This window comes from Rattus norvegicus, chromosome 6, assembly GCF_036323735.1.
Source record: "Rattus norvegicus strain BN/NHsdMcwi chromosome 6, GRCr8, whole genome shotgun sequence".
NCBI lineage: Eukaryota > Metazoa > Chordata > Mammalia > Rodentia > Muridae > Rattus > Rattus norvegicus.
The window spans coordinates 13,972,742-13,990,635 of record NC_086024.1 but is presented as its reverse complement, the minus strand read 5'-3'; the positions used below and the strand labels follow the sequence as shown (position 1 = coordinate 13,990,635).

At 47.2% G+C, this 17,894-nt stretch overlaps 1 protein-coding gene and 1 long non-coding RNA gene across 3 annotated transcripts in view; one reads left to right on the top strand and one right to left on the bottom strand.

Moving 5' to 3' along the window:
- Positions 1-17,894, top strand: part of Prkce (protein kinase C, epsilon) — a 486,882-nt gene that overhangs the window by 214,296 nt on the left and 254,692 nt on the right. The gene's annotated exons all lie outside the window — the stretch shown is intronic.
- On the bottom strand, positions 5,286-12,595 carry LOC134479090 (uncharacterized). Its single transcript, XR_010052159.1, has 2 exons — positions 9,595-12,595; positions 5,286-8,375 (listed from the first exon to the last, which is right to left on the bottom strand). It is a non-coding gene; the product is annotated as an uncharacterized LOC134479090 (long non-coding RNA).

Sequence of the window (17,894 nt, the reverse complement as noted above, 5' to 3'; positions counted from 1 at the left end):
TGGGACTCACACATTCATTCAACTTCCTTAGTGAGCTGTGTCTGCTCCAAATCCATTCGCAAATGCCATTCAAGAATGCTGTGGACTTCGATCAGTCTGCTGCTCGTTAGTAAAAAAAAATTAGACGACGAACTGAGATGAGGCGTTTAGAAATGTTTATGGCCGTTCACCACAGCCACAGTCCTCATGGGCAACAACGGTAGATTCATCTTGATGAGCAATGTTAAGAAAAACAGCTATGATGGTTGTCTCATCGGTGGCTAGTCTATGGTATGAGGTCCTATGGAAAGTCCCATAGAATCATGTAGTAGGATCATGTAAACACAGGTCCTTTACGATGGAGAGCTTAAGAGGCACTGTCCAGCATGATGACTTCTGAGGTTAGCCCTCGGGAAATCCTTGTCTCCTCCTAAGACCAGAACCTTTCTTGTTGCTAAGTGGTATCTTCAGTTACCCCTCATCTCTGGGGGTCACCTGGAGGCTGGGGCTCCCCTCCCACGAGACTCCTCCATTTCCTCTCTGAGAGCTATCCCCCCCAGTCCCTCCAGACTGTGAAGTAAGGTCTATCTGCAGGATTGTAGCTCAGTGGTAGAGCACTTGACTAGGACGCGTGGGGTTCTAGAATCAATTCCTGGTAGCATGCCCTCCCTCAGTGTAGAAATAAATTAAAAATAGAGTGTGGACTAAAACTTTTTAGCAGGTGATCAAGAACTCCAAAATGTGAGTCTCTCATCCTGGCCTTGTGCGCCGTGGAGAAGATACATTTGGCTTCAGTGGACACGGAGCTGTCCTAGAAGGGAGTTTTGAAGGGCAGAGATATTGGACAAACACTACCGTCATACTGTTTGTCAGTCATCTGTCGCTGTGAAACGGGCCAGTGTTCCCCAGTTGATGGTATGCTTGGGGAAGGCTTGGTGAGCTGGTGATGCACGCCCAGTAGAGGATTCTGTATGGAAGCCTGTAAAGTTACACCGTGAGGGCGACTTCCACTTTTGCATCCAGACTTGCTCCAAACCTACAGCCCTCAACGCCTCCCTCAGAGACTTGTGGCAGTCTCTTTCTCTCCGCCATCTTGTAGTCAACGCGCCAGATCTCAAGTTGCTGGACCCACATCCGTTGTTTCCACTGACCCACCTTCTGGAAGGTTCCATTCTTGCTGGTGGTAGGAGTCAGCCACCCCGGGGCTTTCTGTAATTATTTGGTGTGCTTCAAACATGCCTGTCTCCTGACCTCCCTCTCCACCATCCGCATGGTGGAAGATCGCAGCAGTGCTGTTGGAAAGAGCTCACACGGGGGCCATGCTTCCTAAGGTTGTTTGCCCAGCTTGCCTCTTAGCAGGTTGCCAGCTGCCTTTCTAGCCAGGCTCCCTGCTTCTTTCCTGTTCTCCCCCCCCACCCCCTCTGGCTTGGGTCACAGGAAAAAGGATATGGCAATGGTGAAGAGACGTGTAGCCATAGGGTGAGTCAAATATTTAACTCCGGTGCAGCGCAGATTTTTTTTTTTTTACTACTTAAAATACCATCTCAGCCCCCTCCCTTTCGGGATCTAAATCCCTGCTGATTAACTGCAGCTGGTGGTTTGCAGCTCCAGCAAGATGCATAGCACTGTTTACAGAGAGGAGTCTTGCTTTCTGCCTACTGCTAGCACTAGGTCTCAGATTTCAAAATATGCCACTAAGCAGATGGTGGGGAGAGATACTCAGGAGGGAAAGGCCTCGTTCTCTTCGGCTCTGGCTTATTTTTATTTGTGGGTGTAGTTTATGTCCCTTTGGCCCACATGTATACCAGGTAAGAATATCCTGTCTTGTTTTAGAAGCGCACCATTTTAATTACAAAAGGAGTCTATATGTCCATGTGAAATCGCCACACGTTGCAGACACGCATACAAAACTTCAGATGAGCGCACCTGTCTCCATGGGTCCCCTCAGCTGCTACAGGAGTGACAGCGAAGACGATGTGGCCTCTGGGAACTGGTGGGTATTTTAGGTGGCCCTTCCAGCCGAGCCTCAGAGCAGAAATAGCAAGGCAGCATCTGCAACAGAAGAGAACCAAACACTAGCTTCTTTTCACTAGGAGAGGCAATTCTCCTGTTGAGTCCAAGATTCAACCATCAACATGCTATCACCCTCACAGCTTCTCTAATCCACCTTAGCATTTAATGCTTTGAGTCCAGTTTTTATGACGCAGTGCCTGCTGATTTGACATCCAGAGCCGTTCCTAGTCCTTCTAGTTGACGACCAGTTCTGAAGCCGCCTGTTGAGGATGACCTTGAAACCCAGGGACCAGGGGTGGAGTCTGGAGCCTCCAGTAGAGGAGAGTTCATGACAGACAACTTGTATTACATTTCCAGTCCTCTGACAGTGATTTGCATTTCCAGGAAGAGTAGTTAGGTAGAAAAAGGGTCAACTTGGGGCCAGAGATATGGCTGGGGGGCAGGAGCACTAGCTGAGCACAAGTGAGTTATCAGGGTTTGGATCCATGGCACCTGCATAAATTCAGGCAAGCTGTGGCCTGCTAGTGACCGCCACCCTCAGGAGGCAGGGACAAGCAAGCTGGCCAGCTAGACTAACCAAACTGATGCATTCCAGACTCAAGCGAGAGACTCTGTCTCACTGTCTGAGGAGGAGAAAATGGAAGCCATCGCCCCACGTGCAAACATGCATGCATACATGAATGAACGTGAATGCACGAAGAATGGGGTGGACTTTATTCTTCCAGAAGAGTGTAGACCAGTCAGAGGTGATGGAAGCTTATGATCGGGTGTCCCCAGCTAAACTGCTGATTGCAGGGGTCTGAGCTCCATGCCCCAGAACTCTTCATGTAGCTGACCTTTGGCCTAGACGAGGTTCTGGAAGAGTCATGGCTGCTGGAGAAAATGAATTTGCAAACTCACATTTCAGACAAGGAGTGGCATGGCTTCCAGCTGAAAGCGCTGAGTCTTCTGTGTTCTCCTTAGCGCTGGGCAGATGTTAACAAACATTTGTTAGTGTCACAGGCCGGTTTTTATAATTCTAAATGAAGCAGCTTCTGGCACTTGATAAAGACCCTGGGAACCATTTCTGTGGATGCTGAAACCCCCATCTACTGTCCAGGTCATGACCTCCCCTGAGGGGACTTAGGAATCCTCGCTCCTTCCATTGTCTCCAAGTACCTGTGGGCAGGAGAAGGTGCTTCGGCGGCTGAGGCCGGCTGTCTGATATTCCATGCTTGGCTTTCCTTTTATTTCCACCACCTTCCCTGAGTGGCTGTAAGTGCCTGTCTCAACAAATTACTCCCCGGTTTTAAATCTTTCAGTGTGTCCTCATCCGCAAAGCATCCATCTAAATTACCCGATCAGATAGATACAAACTGTCATCTAACCCATGCAGTGATCTTTCCAGGATGTCTCTAACGTATTCTTCACCTCAGAGCTAACATTGAAGTCACATCACTGCCCAACTAGGTCAAGCTGTTCCTTATTTGTGTTTGAAATTGAGTCAGCCTGTGGTCCTGCACCTTTTAGAACACGATGGTGTCTTCTTTGTTCCTGGAGTACCCTTTGGGATAGATTCTGTATGCCACTCCTGGCCAACTCCTGGATGGGCTGCCGCAGGCCTGACTCAGGCTGCATGGGCTGCCACAGGCTTGACTCAGGCTATCTTTCACTGTACTCTTCCTCTCCCCACACTGTTGAATCACTCCAGCTTTTCCAATGCTAGGCCAAGCAGAAGCTGTGTATTCTGCCTAGATAGTTAATTTTGGATGACTCAACAGCATCTCATTCTTTATATTTTACCTTTTCTTGTGAGCATTATTGGATGCTAGAAAACCAATTCTGACCTCCACGTGCAATGTGTGTGTTTGTGTGTGTGTGTGTGTGTGTGTGAGATATGTGTGTGGTATGTGGTGTGTGTGTAGTGTGGTGGTGGTTGTGGTAGTGGTGGTGGTGGTGTGTGTGTGTGTGTGGTGTGGTGTGTGTTGTGTGTGTTATATGTGTGGTGTATGTGCGTGTTGTGTGTGTGGTGTGTGGTGTGTGTCTGTGTATGTGTGTGTGTATATGTATGTATGTGGTGTGTGTGTGTGTGTGTGTGTGTGTGTGTGTGTGTGTGTAGAAGGCAGGGCGTCAGCCTTGGGTATCTTCCCTTATTCCCCATTATCTTGAGACAGTGTCTCCTTCTGGACCTGATATTCACGATTGGCTAGAGTGGCTGGCTAGTGGACTCCAGTGATCTACGTGCCCCCATCTTCACCCCTTACAAGGGTCACAATGTGTGTGACAGTAATCAGTTTCTTTGAGTATCGTGTAACAGGCTCTTTAGCAGCTGAGTGGTCCCCACCTCTCATCTTCATCTTTCAACTAGACTTTCTGGATTACTTATCTTTCGTGTAATTACTAATTATATTTGGGGTTAAATTCAGCATTCATAGACCTTGACCTACCTTTAGTTCATTCTTCCTTTCTGTCTATCTGTCCTTCTGCCTTTCTGTCTTTCTTAACTTCTGAGTGAAAATAAAACTTTTTTCTCTGTTTACTAGTTTAGAAAATAAGAATTCTATTCTTCTAGGATTGGGATTTTCCTCTTAAATATGTTCATTCCTACTTGGCAAGTTTTAAAGTTACTCAGACTTCTGGCCCTCTTTCTGGAGAATACGAGGACCTTCAGATATTTTCTACTTATTTCCACCATGTTCATTCTGTTGATGAAAGTTTCAATTGTATTAAAGAAAAACTTAGAAATAATCACTGTGTGCAACGGTATGTATGTGGCTGTATTTACATCGGTTACAACTCATTTCTCTTCAGTCTTTACACCTCACACCATCCACTTGTAACCATTTCCTTCTTAAAAGTTCACCTGTTGGAAATTCCTATTAAAATGGGCTGGTGGACAATACTTAAATTATTTGAAAATATTTTTAATCATCTCATTTTTTCCCTTTCCTGTTGCTGCTATTTTGTTTTGATTTGTTTTGTCTTGTCTTGTTTTGTGAGCAAACATTGCCATGGGTCAACACAACCCCTGCGCTCCAGACCACACAGTGGCAGGAGGCCACCTCTTTGGTGGCTGCTTCACCACAGAGTTGCTCTGGTGCTGGCTCCTCCTTAACAACCACAGGGGTGCAGAATAGATCAAGAGATATCACAGAGTCAGCTCCAGGAGAAAATGACCATTGGGAAATTATCATTGCAAAGCACTTGGGACATCTTTCATTCCTGGATTCCCTAGCAAACTGGCTTAATTTTCATTGACTCCCTGTCCCAGTTTACTTTCTGCTGGTATGATAAATATCATGACCAAAGGCAGCTTGGGGAGGTAAGCATTTATTTCAGCTTACAGATTGCAAGGCATCACTGAGCGAAGTCAGATACTCTAGCAGGGCAGAAACTTGAAGGATAAAGCGATGGAGGAGTGTTGTTTACTGACTTGGTTGCAGGCTCACCTTCTTATACAGCCTAGACCCACTTACTAGGGATAGTACCACCCATAGTGGGCCGTACAATCAGCAGTCAAGAAAATGCCTCGCAGGCATGCCCACAGGCCAATCCACCTACAGGTAGCACTGGATTAGGCGTCAAACTCCACCTTACCAGCTGGAATTCATGACTGCTCACTGTTCTTGGCCAGAACTGGGCTTTCTGCTTTAAAAGTTCACCATGGCACTTTTCAAGCAGCTGACTCCAGGTCATCTCTCTCATCACCTCTGGAAGGAAGTGCTTCTGTGGGAGCAAGCAAGCTCCATTCACACGGACTGGACAGTATTCGATATGGCTAACTATCACTCAGGAAGCATCGAGTGTGTAGTGGCCAAAGCCAGACTAACTACACACTCCACAGCAATGTGTGGTGAGCTGTCATGGCTCAAATGTGTGGTTCCTTGGACTTAGTTGGGTTGAAAAAAGGGAAAAAAGCTTCATATATTGAATTCATATTTGAATGCATTTTGCAAGCTGCCTCCTCTACTCGGCGTCTTGGGTGTACATGTGTGCATTTGCTGTATTCCAACCCTACCATTTAGGGACTTCCCTAAACAGATTGCTCAGGAATAGAGCCAAGTATGGATTTGGGTTTTATTGAGATTAACTGGTCACTGCATTTGCATTGATTGAAAGCTGGCATGCTACAAAGCAGTTGGGAAAGGATTTGGAGGCTCCTGGAGGACGCTGAGGGTTGACTCTTGGCAGGCCTCTGGGTGGGGGCGAATATCCCATGAAGACCATTGTAGCTTCTGTTGGTGGCTCAGCAGAGGCCAGTGCTCCTGCAGGAGCCAGCTGTGACGTCTAGAACACCTCATCCTGCAAGGGCCAAGCCATCATGTTTGACTTCCTCTCCTCAATCATTTGTGTGGTGTTTTGAGCTGGTGAAATGAGAAGAGCTCAGTGTAGTAGTGGTCACCCAGTCATCGTCATCGGTCTCACTTGTGACTGACAGTGCATACCCAAGACTGCAAGGTCCCTCTGGTGTCTCTAGGAAGGATTTCCTTCCATTCCTGCCATGCTGTGCTTGAAGGATTGAAGGATAAGCCGGCCTGGCCTGTCCAGCTGTCAACAAGGCCACAGTGAGAACAGTGTGTGGGGTCAGGGCCCAAACAAGAGAGCGGGCGGATGACTCTCAGCCTTCCTAGCCTGAGTGGTATATTTGAGGTCTGGGAATCTTTTCCTTGGAGGTTGCTTTTCTTCTTTCGGTTCTCGGCAGAGATGGATGGATGATAGATGATAGATAGATAGACAGACAGACAGAAAGACAGACAGACAGACAGCACATGTGCGGTGTTTTGAAAAGGCAGCTCAGGGTCTATAAACCTGCTCTTGGCCTTCTAAGACTTGGCACTATTGTTCTAGCAGTCATTGCCAGAGTGAGTGGCCTTGTGCCCTGCTACAGGACTGTTCTCCTTGTATGGGGCTCTAGAACATCCATTTATGCAAGTTGTCATAGACCCAGGACTGCTGTGAACATCAGGGACCCCAGTGCAGGACCAGGTAGAATGAATTCCTGGAGAGCGACATCACCGCTATGCTAGTAGTCAGAACACGGAGTCATGGCTGAGTTCAAGTTCCATCTCTGTGAACTGGAGTCTCCTACTGCTTTGGGATGGCAATGTTCCTTCTTCTGTTGGCCTCACCTTCCGAGAGGATAATTCCCACAATAGCCCCATTGTATAAAGGCAGGGATGCCTTTCAGGAGAGAATCCTCCATTCGGGTTCAACTCCTACACCCCGCTTCTTTGTCCTGAGGGCCCAGGCAGGCCTCAGTTGTTTGCCCCCTGGGACCTCTGTGTTTGTTCAGGTAAAATAGGGGCAGTGACTGTAGCAGGGAGGATCCTGACTCAGTGCCGTGACAGTGCAACAAGACTAAAGGGAGAGAGCGTTGGCCTTATATTGTATTCAGTTTTATAGCCATGAAACATGTCCGCCTTTCCAGCCTGTTGGTGATGGGGCCAGGCTGGCAGTGCGACCTTCAGAGATGTGGGCCTGTGGGCTCTTGCAGCGATTTTATAAAAACAATCATGGCTAAGTTTTCCAATACGTTAAAATGCATATCGTAAACGTTGAAAGGGTAGCAGGTGAGGAACACTGCCCAGAGGTGACTTGTTTACCTCTAGAAACATCCATGTGCCTGGGTACATTTACATGGCCACAGAGAAATGCATATAGCTAGTTATATAAGCTGCATGTGAACTATTTTATATAGGCTGTGTGTGTGTGTGTGTGTGTGTGTGTGTGTGTGTGTGTGTGTGTGTGTGTGTGTGTGTGAGTGTATGTATCCAGGAGCCCTGATGATGAAGACCTAGGGTAGCTTACAAATGTTGAGCAGCAATGAGCAGGGAGATCCTTTCTCCCGTCCTGGTACTCCAGCGTATAAATCTAATGTTGAAAGCTGTGCCTACTGGTCCAAAGCTTTCAGGATTATCTCCTGCATTTGGCAGGATGAACCTCTCCTCAGAATTATGTTGTTAATACTGTGGTTTTCCACTGGTCCATCCAGTCAAATGTAATCATGTCACGTGGCTTCTGCACCCTATGATGTGTGTGTCTGTAGGAAAGGGACCCGGCAGAGCTTCCTTTCCTTTTCTTTTCTTCTCTTTTTTTTCTTGATCCTCAGAATACAGTGATGCTGTTCTGGAAGGCCTGTTTTTTTTTGAGCCCCCGCCTGTGACATTTATGCTTGCAGCTCATTCCCCTGTGTCCTTGGGGGAAGCCACTGCTGTTTATTGGGTTGCAGAGGGTGACTCTGTAGACCGTAGAGCATGCCTTCCTGTGAACACATCAGGCTGAGCCGACCTCATCTTTTAAAGGAAATCAGTTCACTTATGAGAATCCGTGGACCTGTTGGATTGCAGTCAGCCCGGCTGGCTGTCGAAGCACTGTATTGTCATTTTCTACCGGGATTTCTTTACCTGTTCATGAGGACAGACGGGGTTTAGTTCTCTAGAGAAAGGAAATGCTTCAAACACCTTAAATGAATATTTTCAGGTCAGAACAGCCCATCGCTTTCCGCCCAGGGCGAAAGCGCTCTGCTTAGGTTTTCCTTTTTAATCTGCACAGTTGTGTAGCTTGTTTTGTTGTTGGTGCTGCTGCCACTGTTGTTTCTTTCTTTGTTTTGTTTTTATGTCTTTTTTAAAAATGTAGATATGTTTAAAAATGTATTTTAATATTATTTTACCAAAGTGTCATGGCTAAGACAATTTAAAGAGCTAAGTGGTATTTTGTATGCACTAGGGCTCCTGAGAGGAAACCCAGGGAGTCTGTGTGGACTCTGTTGTCTCGTGGGTTCTTTGTGTGTGCACCAACCTAGCTCTTCTGACAGGTGTAGTCCTGACCTACCTTGTCTGCGCTCTGGGGTCCCCATGATGGATCCTGAGGTGCTCAGTGAGGTGACTCCTCTCCTGAGCCCCCAAAACCCCTACTAATGAGGCCATTCTGTGCCTTTCCCTATCCAAGTCCCCAGTGAGTGCCTCAGTTACTGCCTGCCTGAGTTGTCTGAAGACACACATGTTTCACAGCTGTCTGTTGTCTCAGAGAGGCACCCTATAAAGGACGAGTGGGATGTGAAGCTTAAAGGAGACCAGGTCTCATCTCTGCGTATCAACGCCCCCCCCCCCCAAAAAAAAACCAAAACTAAAACCAAAAACTAGAGGGTTGCTGGTTTTGTTTTGAAGAGGGATGCTTCAAAATGGGAACAGCATCGAAACTGCCATCCTCCGTAACATGGAGTTCAAGCATTACAACAGTCTTCAAGAGCTGTGGAAGGGAAAACAATCCTGAAGTGAATCTCACCAGCCCTGGTGGAGACAAACACTGTGCTTCTTCCAACCTCACAGTGCGTGGCTGTAATCTAAACAAGGCCTTGCACTTTGAGCATCCTGGCTTTTAAGGAAGCTTATAAAACTCTGTCCCTAAACGCCAATATGCCGACGTTATGAGCATTAGAGATTTACCAGGTGTCTTTAAGTGTGTGGGTAAGGGATTCTCTCTCCTTATGATTCTTGGTGTCAGTAAAAATATTAGTAGTGATAAATGTTTTCTTCAAAGACCTCCCTGGCCTATTCTCCTCCCATCTTCCTATAACGCAATGTCACTCTCTCCTTAAAGCAGGAGTGGGAGGTGAAGTACAACCTTTTACGTGGGTTGGGTTAGAACTCAGGTGTGTTGCTTTGGCTTGTAGCTGCTGTTGCCTGGTTGACGAAGCTTCTGTTGCTGACAGGGGCTCATACTGTCCTTTCTTCCCAAGGAGACCCAAGTTCATTACTGCTCAGGAAGCATCCAGTTGTAAGAAAAACAGCTTTCAAGTCATGCTTGAGAATTGTGGCCTCAGCCGGCCACACAGGTGGCTTCTCATCTGAATGGAATGTAGACGGTGGTCTACCTTTGGAATCTGCAACCAGAAAGGCCAGTCTGGAAAGTAGGATTCTCCTTGTTGGAGTACAACTTGAGTCGGGCTGTGGTTCAAGGGTCAGCTGTGGAAAAGCAGAGTCCATTATAGAAAGGTAGAGAAGAAAGGGGCTTATTGTAGGGGACAGGATGGCTTGAGAAACGACCAAATGTTCCAAAGACACCGTTCTCTGAATGGAGGTCTCTCTGGCTCTCAGGAATAACTCTTAAACTATATATATTAAAGAACTGGACCACAGAGGAACCAGCTTCCTACAGGAAACTGCTCTCTCTAAATCTGCTTTTTTTCAGAACCATTTTGCAACTGTGGTGATTGAAATGGTCCCACAGCCATGACTGGTCTAGATCATGCCACATCTATCAGAGCAAACCCTGCAAACCAATGTCTCAGTCTTACCTCCCAGCACCCATGAAAACTGCTCCCCAAAGCCGGAACGGTGGCTATGAAAGCCACTGTACAAAAGCCAGGTGCTCTGAGCAGCTGCCACTCAAGTACGAACTCCCTTTCATTTTTCTGAATTTTACAAACATGAGTCTTATTGGCTAGACCAAAACCGTCTCCAGAAGTCTGGCTGCAAGGCTTCTGAGGGATGGGGATCTGGCTTTCCATCCCTTTCAGGTTTAGTGAGCATACAGAAAGGTGGTAGGGTATAGGAAAAGCCCTTGTGTGTCAGATCAGGAGAAACAAGTGGACCCTTGTTTCCAGGGTTGGCAGAGGAGGCCAGAATTGAAGTAAGCTAGAGTATAGAATAATTGTGAACTCTTTTCTGTCTTGTGTGGACAGTGCCATCAGTGGGCAGCCAGAGGGCACAGGTCGGTACTTTGGCTTCCTCTTAGCCTCTCTGAAGAACCCCAGTCTCGTTGGCTGTTATGAAGGGAAATTATACATTCAAGCTCTGTCTGATTGCATGGGTGCCGACGTTTGCTGTCAACTTCTGGGTGGGAAGGTCAAACTTGCCTGACCACAGAAAATGCCACTTCCTAAAAACGAAGAAGGAGACTTTCCCAGCTACTGAAAATGTTTACTCTGAAGAACTGGTTCTGTGGGGAAGAGGTTTTCTTCACTTGTAAGAAGCTGCCTCTGTCAGGAGTCTCTGGCACAGCGAGGGGCTTTCCTGAAGTACATGTGGCACCTGCCCCTTACAGAGAACCATAAGCATGGCGACCCTGACCCTGTGGATCAAAGGACTCTCCCGGTAACCCATCTGGGCCATCTCAGGAGCTCCCTAGAGGGGCCTGTGTCCATGACTGGAAATCAGAGCGATTATAAAGTGTTCATTGTAGATCATATCTCATTTGTATTGACCTCTTGCAGAAACAGATGGTATCGTTCACAGAAAATGTAGACTAGGGAGGTTGGGGTCTTTGGTGAGTGAGTGCCTTGAAGGAAGGGAGGAGTATTTCAGAGGGAAATGTATCTGGCATCTGCAGTTGAGCAGAGCATGATGGGAATAGGAAGGGGAAAGGCTTGCTGCACCTCCTCAGGACTGCAGGACCAGGTCTGGTAGACAGCTCCCTGGAGGCAGATAAGCAAAGGAGAATAGGAAGGCACTTCAGACACAGAGTCGACTCTGTACTGAATCTTCCACCACTTTGAAATTTCTGCCTTCATTATCTGAGTTCGTGGCGAGAATCTGGAGCGTTTTGCTGGGTCACAATTTAAGACTGAGTCAGGGCAGGGGCATCAGCTATGGAGAAAGCTCTGAGCTCAATGCTCACAGATTCCCTCCCTTATCCGGGGAGAACTCAGCCCCCGTATTATTCACGGACTCCACTCAGTAGTGAGTTACAGAACTGAGCAAGCTTTCTGGAAGGTGGGCTTGCCATCTGCACAGCTAGCAGACTCTTCCTGGCTCTTTCCATGTTTATGTGTTTTGATTAAACTTGAAGTCATAGTATGGCGTGTAGCTTCCTGTATGTACACAGGCCTAGCTAGCACTTGGCCTCCTCCGCTTACCAAGGAGATGCACAAGACTGCCTGGGCCGATCAGTGGATAGACCCACTGCCTTTCTCCCTGCTGTTGGGCTCTTGGGGATCAAATCCCTCAGTGCAGATCCCTTATTAGAGGCCTTTTGTTCTCTGTAAGCACTTACTAATGTAGAGGGCTAGCATTATTACTAAATCCCAGCTTTTCCTAATAACATGAGGCCAACCCTTGCTTATCTGCCCTGGAGTCATTACTTATCGGAATCACCCGAAATGTGAATCCACCTCACATTTGTGCTAGAACTCTTAGAGATAATCATTTAATTTTGATAGTGAGGATTTAATATGTATGTTTTTAATAGGGAAATTTTTGTATCAATAGTAAGAAGAATTATGTAATCCCATCTGTGCATGCCTAGAGTTATCTACTATCTTAGACATTTCTTTGACTGTAACAAATACCAGAGGTAAATCAACTTAAGAAGAAGAAAGGTTAATCCGGCTCACAGTCTTGGAGCATTTGGTCCATCGTTGGTTGACCACATTGCTTTTAGGCCTGTATGAGGTAGGAGTATATAGCAGAGGCAACTGTTTACCCCTTGATGGCTGAGAACAAAAAGCAGGAAGAGGAGGGATTGATCCAGTCCTCAAGGAACTGATCCAATAGCCTAACATTCTTCCTCTATGCCCTGCTTCCTAAAGCCTCTGCACCTTACAATAGGGTTAGGTTAGGGCAACGATTCTCAGAGCTTCCACAGGGCCACATAGCAAATATCCTGTATATAGGACAATTCATAACAGAAGGTTACAGTTATGATGTAACAATAACTCTATGGTTGGGGTCACTGCAACACTAGGAACTGTATTAAAGGGTTGGAGCATTAGGGCGGTGGAGAACCTCTGGGCCAGCGGATAAGCTGGTAACACACAGTCGTTGGGTGACAGTCAGGATTCAAACTCTAGCATTTGCGTTTGCTAAGTGGCTCCATCTATGTGACTGTCTCTTGGTCTTCTGTGGAATATTGGTTCCAGGTCTCAGCTGCCACCATGGACACCCAAGCCTCGACTGCTAGTGTCCCCTCTGTAAATGGCAGAGTGGTTGCTTATAGCACAGACATCCTCCTGTGTGCCTTAAATCACTGGATCACTTAAAACCTGATACAATGTAAAAGGCTGTGTTGTGAATGGTTACATTGTACGTGGTCATATTATAAATGGCTATAAATGTGTTTATTGAGAAACAATGACCATTTTCTGCACAGTACAATTTTTGGAGCATTTTAAAACACTTATTGTGTGCATACTAAAGAGCACAGGTGGCATGTGGCATGGAATGCGCCTGTGGATGTTAGAGGACAACTTCCCTGTGGGATCTAGGGACTGAATTCAGGTGATTAGGTTTGCACAGCGTTTTTACCTGCTGAACCATCTTTCTAGACCCTCCCCACTTTTCTTGCAATGATTTTGATTTACAACAGTTTGAGTTTTGATACCAGAACCCAAAGACACAAAAGTCCTTGTTATTTTCCTGTCTCATGGATTACTTTGAAGCAACTACCACATGTGCTATATCTCTCTTCTTTTTCTTTATTTCTCAGTAATTTTACTAAGTTTTCAAGGCAAAAGGGATGATGGCTTTTAAGGGGGAGAATTTTAGATTCTCATGGAATAAATACATTCAGATCACTGTTCCCACATGCAGAGCACCTACCTAGCACACTTTACCAGCTCCGTGTTCTAAGGCTTCTAAGAGGCAGGGGATAGCGGAAGGAGGTTTTGAAGATGTCAGCCCAGTCCTGAGATTCTTTACAGAGCAATTGGTCCTTGGAAATGCTGCCTACATGTTGCAAGCCCAGGCTAAGTACTGCATGAATGCGTTCATACAGACTCCAGTTATTCAGCAAAGCATGAGGCTCTGTTGTCTTGGGGATTTGGGGAAGGGGACTGGGGAGGAGCATAAAGAATAGGTTGGGTTTGACATCAGTACCAGTCAGCTGCCCTCGGGTAATGGAAAGTGATTCTGACTAAAAGAACATACTGGAAACTCATTGCCTAACTAAGGAATTATCAGTCGGGAGCACTGGCCTCTGCCAGGCCACAGGAGGATGAGTCCAGGTTATACTTCTTCACCACAAGCTGCCTCGAACGTATGGGCAGAATTATCAAACCATCCCTGTGGGACCACCCGACTGTGGGAGGTCACTCATCTGAGCAAGGACTGCCAAGTGGGAGAGACGTATTAACTTCTCCAGTTTCTGCAGCAAACCTGGCTCCCAGGAGCCCTGCAGCAGGGCTTCTCTTGGAGAGAAAAAGGATTTCAACACAGAGCAGCTAAAAAGGTGGGTGTCCACTCTGAAGCCATCTTCTTGGGCTGCCTCCTAGGCCTTCATAGTCACAGGGCCTCTGCTTCCCACCCACAATGCCATTTGCTTGTGTTGCTCTGATTGTCTATCGCTATGGCAACGGCAAGAGCTCAGGTGCTCCTCCTCACTGTCAGGCGCCTTAGAATCTTCTGTGTAGGTTTCTAACTTCTCGTAGCTCCAATTCCAGTCCAGTCCAGTGCTGCTGCTGCCTTAGCCTGAACCAAAGCATTGTGGGGGCGCACATCATTGGTGTTCCCCCAGACGATCAGCAATGGCGTAGGATAGGCAAGCTACATCTGTGGGGAAGCTGGGAAGGACAGGGAGGAAGAGACCTGGTTAGGAAATAGCAGCTGTCATGTGGGGTTGCTGTGATGGGAGCTCACAGGTAGAGGTGATCTTTCATTCATCCTCGGTCTTTCTTGTCACAGCCGGACACACGTCCTTCTACTCCAGGGCTCCCCCAGCACCTTCCCTTCTCACCACATGGGCGCCTCTTATTGAGATGTTTGGTGGTTGCCCGTGCCCACTCTCTCACATCTACTGTCAGTGTCTAGCCAGGCGTATCACTAGGCTGGGCTGGCCTGTTCTTTATGTGTCTAGGAACTCTTAGCACAAGGTTCACATAAGCTGAGCTTCCCCGTAAAGAATGGGGCCTGGGATGTCATCCAAGCTTCTCTGCTTCTAGCCAAGGGACTTCTAACCTCTGCAAGTCTCACTCCATTCACTGGGAAAATGGACATAAAATATGCTTAGACCTAGAGCTAATTCATGCCCATGTTCATTGCCCCGGACCTAGCAAGTGTTCAACAAACGCCATCCTTCTAACACTGTAGCCCACGGTCATCATCACACAGGATAGCTCTGTAATAACGCATGGCACACGCATGCCTAGGAGTCAGTGGGGATGAGCTGTGGTGTTGGTTTTTGTAGGTCTCCTTCAGAATTCTGAATGTAGCCAACAAGCTCTTGGTACCAGGACAGATGAAAGAGCTTAGAATCCGCCCCATCCCTAGGGAATAAAGGAAGTCATTGGGTAAAGCAAGACTCGGGAAATGGCTTGCCTTCCTGAGTAGTAAATGCTAGGGAGGAGATGTTAAAAAATCCAATAAAATTAGTAGGATAAATTTGAGATGGAGGTAAAAACAGCTTGAAATCTCTGGGAATTCGTACGACATCCACAATGAGGAACATTCCACGGGGCAACCTACACAGCACCAATTTCAGGCAGTGGCTTTTAGTAATTCCCTCCACTCAGTGGAGCAGAAGTTGCCTCAACCGTAGGGTGTATAGGTAGCGAAGGCATGGTGTGGTGTCCCTGTAAGCAAAGGGACTCAACCGTGTACACGAAACTCAACTTTGTCCCTTGGAAGCAGGAACAAATATTTACCTTAAAACCGAGCTCATCAGAGGCTGGGAGGATAGCTTACTTTGTGAAGTGCCTGCCCCTTGCAAGCATGGGGACTTGAGTTCAAATCCCCAGCACTCACATAGAGAGCTAGATGATGCTGTGTGCACCTGTAATCCCAGAAGTGGAGTAGAGACCAGCAGATCCCTGAAGCCCATTGGCCAGCCAGCTAGCCAAATCAATGTTTCCATTTCCGTGAGACTGTGGGTCTCAAAAGCTAAAGGTAGCGAGCAATTAAGATACCGAATGCCAACCATGTCGCCACCATGTGTGTACACATCCACAGTAGCAGGGACATGCCCCATATGCAATGTACCACATACTTACAGAAAGTAAAAATGAATTCAGCTTCATCAAAGCATCTGACTGTACCCAGTTCACCTTTGGAACACCATGACAGTTACTTGTTGAGGGTGTCTGCTTCATGGGGTGTAGGTCGTACTGTACTCCTACGGGAAGGGAAAGGCATAGCGGTGTCATTTAAGAAATACAGTGATGTGTTTGCAGAGTGGCTTCTGTTTTCCTTGCCTTTGATTACGGGTACTCATTGCTAGAACTTTGGGGTACAGACAGCTATAGGGATGGTGTTGAGCCAGATGCTGGAAATATTGATGGGGGAATTTCAGAGACCAAAATCTAATGAGAGTCCATCTTCAACGAAGCCCGTGCCACACAGTAGGGAGGCCTGGCTGTCTCTGTGCACCCTGATGTCATCTGGCTAGTCCTAGAATGTTAGGAATAAATAAATGGTCTCGGTGACCAAGGAGAGATGGCCACGTGGTAATTTCAAAGGGAATCTAAGACTACATTCTGAGTTTGAACCCTTGTTCTACTGTAAGCCTAATTCACCATTCAGCCTAATCAAGTCTTTACTACTACAGTTTGGTTGGGGAAAAGAAATGAGCTGAGTTTATGCAAAACAACCACGTTTTATTCATCCTTTGGTAGAAGTCATTCTTCCGGCATGTGACGTGAGGGACATCAGCTTTGCCCTCTCAGCTGGAGCAATTGTTACTGAACTCGCATGCTCTGCTTAGCGCCGGGGAAACCCAGGGACGAAGCCCTGGCTCCCAGCCCAGGCACCGGAAATCAGGAGTCTTCTTAGATGGGCTAAACCCACACGGACACAGAGGGAATACTGTGGTGTCCATGCAGCTGGAGCTGTGATGTTGAGGGTAAAGAACGCAGACGGAGGGAACTAAAGGGCTGGCATTTGAGTGCTAGCTCGAGTTCAGCGTGTCGCTCTGCCTCCATGAGGAAGAATGCTTCAGTAGGGAGGCAGCTCTTTTTGATGGCTGCCCGATGTGCAGAACCTGGGAAAGGCACCGTGGGCGGACCCTTGATGACCATGGTGCTGTGCTGTTGCAGAGTGAAGAGGGTTCTGGTTCCCACACGGAACCTGGCCATGTGGCCACATCCAAGCCTCGGCTTAGGTGCATGTTGGTCAGGTTGGTTGGCTGTCCTTCCTGAGCCTCGAGATAGTCTATACAGAAGGCCTTTGGGAGTCCCAAAGTGGCTGTGGCCAGGAAGGGATTCGGGAACCTTTGATTCCAGCCCTCTCCTTGACAGCATGGCCTCTGAGTTCAAAGGGTTTTCCTGACACCTACATGAGTGCTTTCTCCTTCCAAGTCCTTTTGAACTCCCCTTGAAGAGCTTTGTTTGTTTTTCTAGACACAGTTTCTCTCTGTAGCTATCCCGGAACTCTTTCTGTAGACCGGGCTGGACTGAAACTCAAGAGATCTGCCTGACTCGGTTTCCCAAGTGCTGGGACTAAAGGCATGTGCCACCACCACCCGGCTCCTCTTTACGGATTTTGATAAATAATATTTATGTATTAAGATCAAGTAATTGGCTCTTTGGGGACAAATAGTGTATTTGGGGACAATGTACATGTTCCCCTGTGAAGATGGCAATTTTAAATCCTTCTGTCCACACCTTAAGGATACGAATAGTTCGATGTGAGCAAATTGCAGAGAAAAAAATCTGCAGTTGGCAAAGACTTGGGACACATGAGGAAAAAAATGAAGGTTTATAAGTAATCAGAGGAACCCTACATGTGTCTGGGCCTGTTGGTGAGCATCCAAAGGGAGACAGTCATAAAAAACCTTGTTGCTATCTCAGAACTACTTGATATTGAGGCACCGATGGTTCAGTGGGGAAAGTGTCTGCTGTGCCAGCCTGAGTTTGGGACAGTGCCATGTGTCTATAATCTGTACATTTGCAGAGAGTGGGGACGCAGAGGCAGGACAGTCACCCGAAGGCTTACAGGCCAGCTAGCCTGAAGTGCACATCGCAGCAGCAGAAATAACAAACGAGACCATGCCTCAAG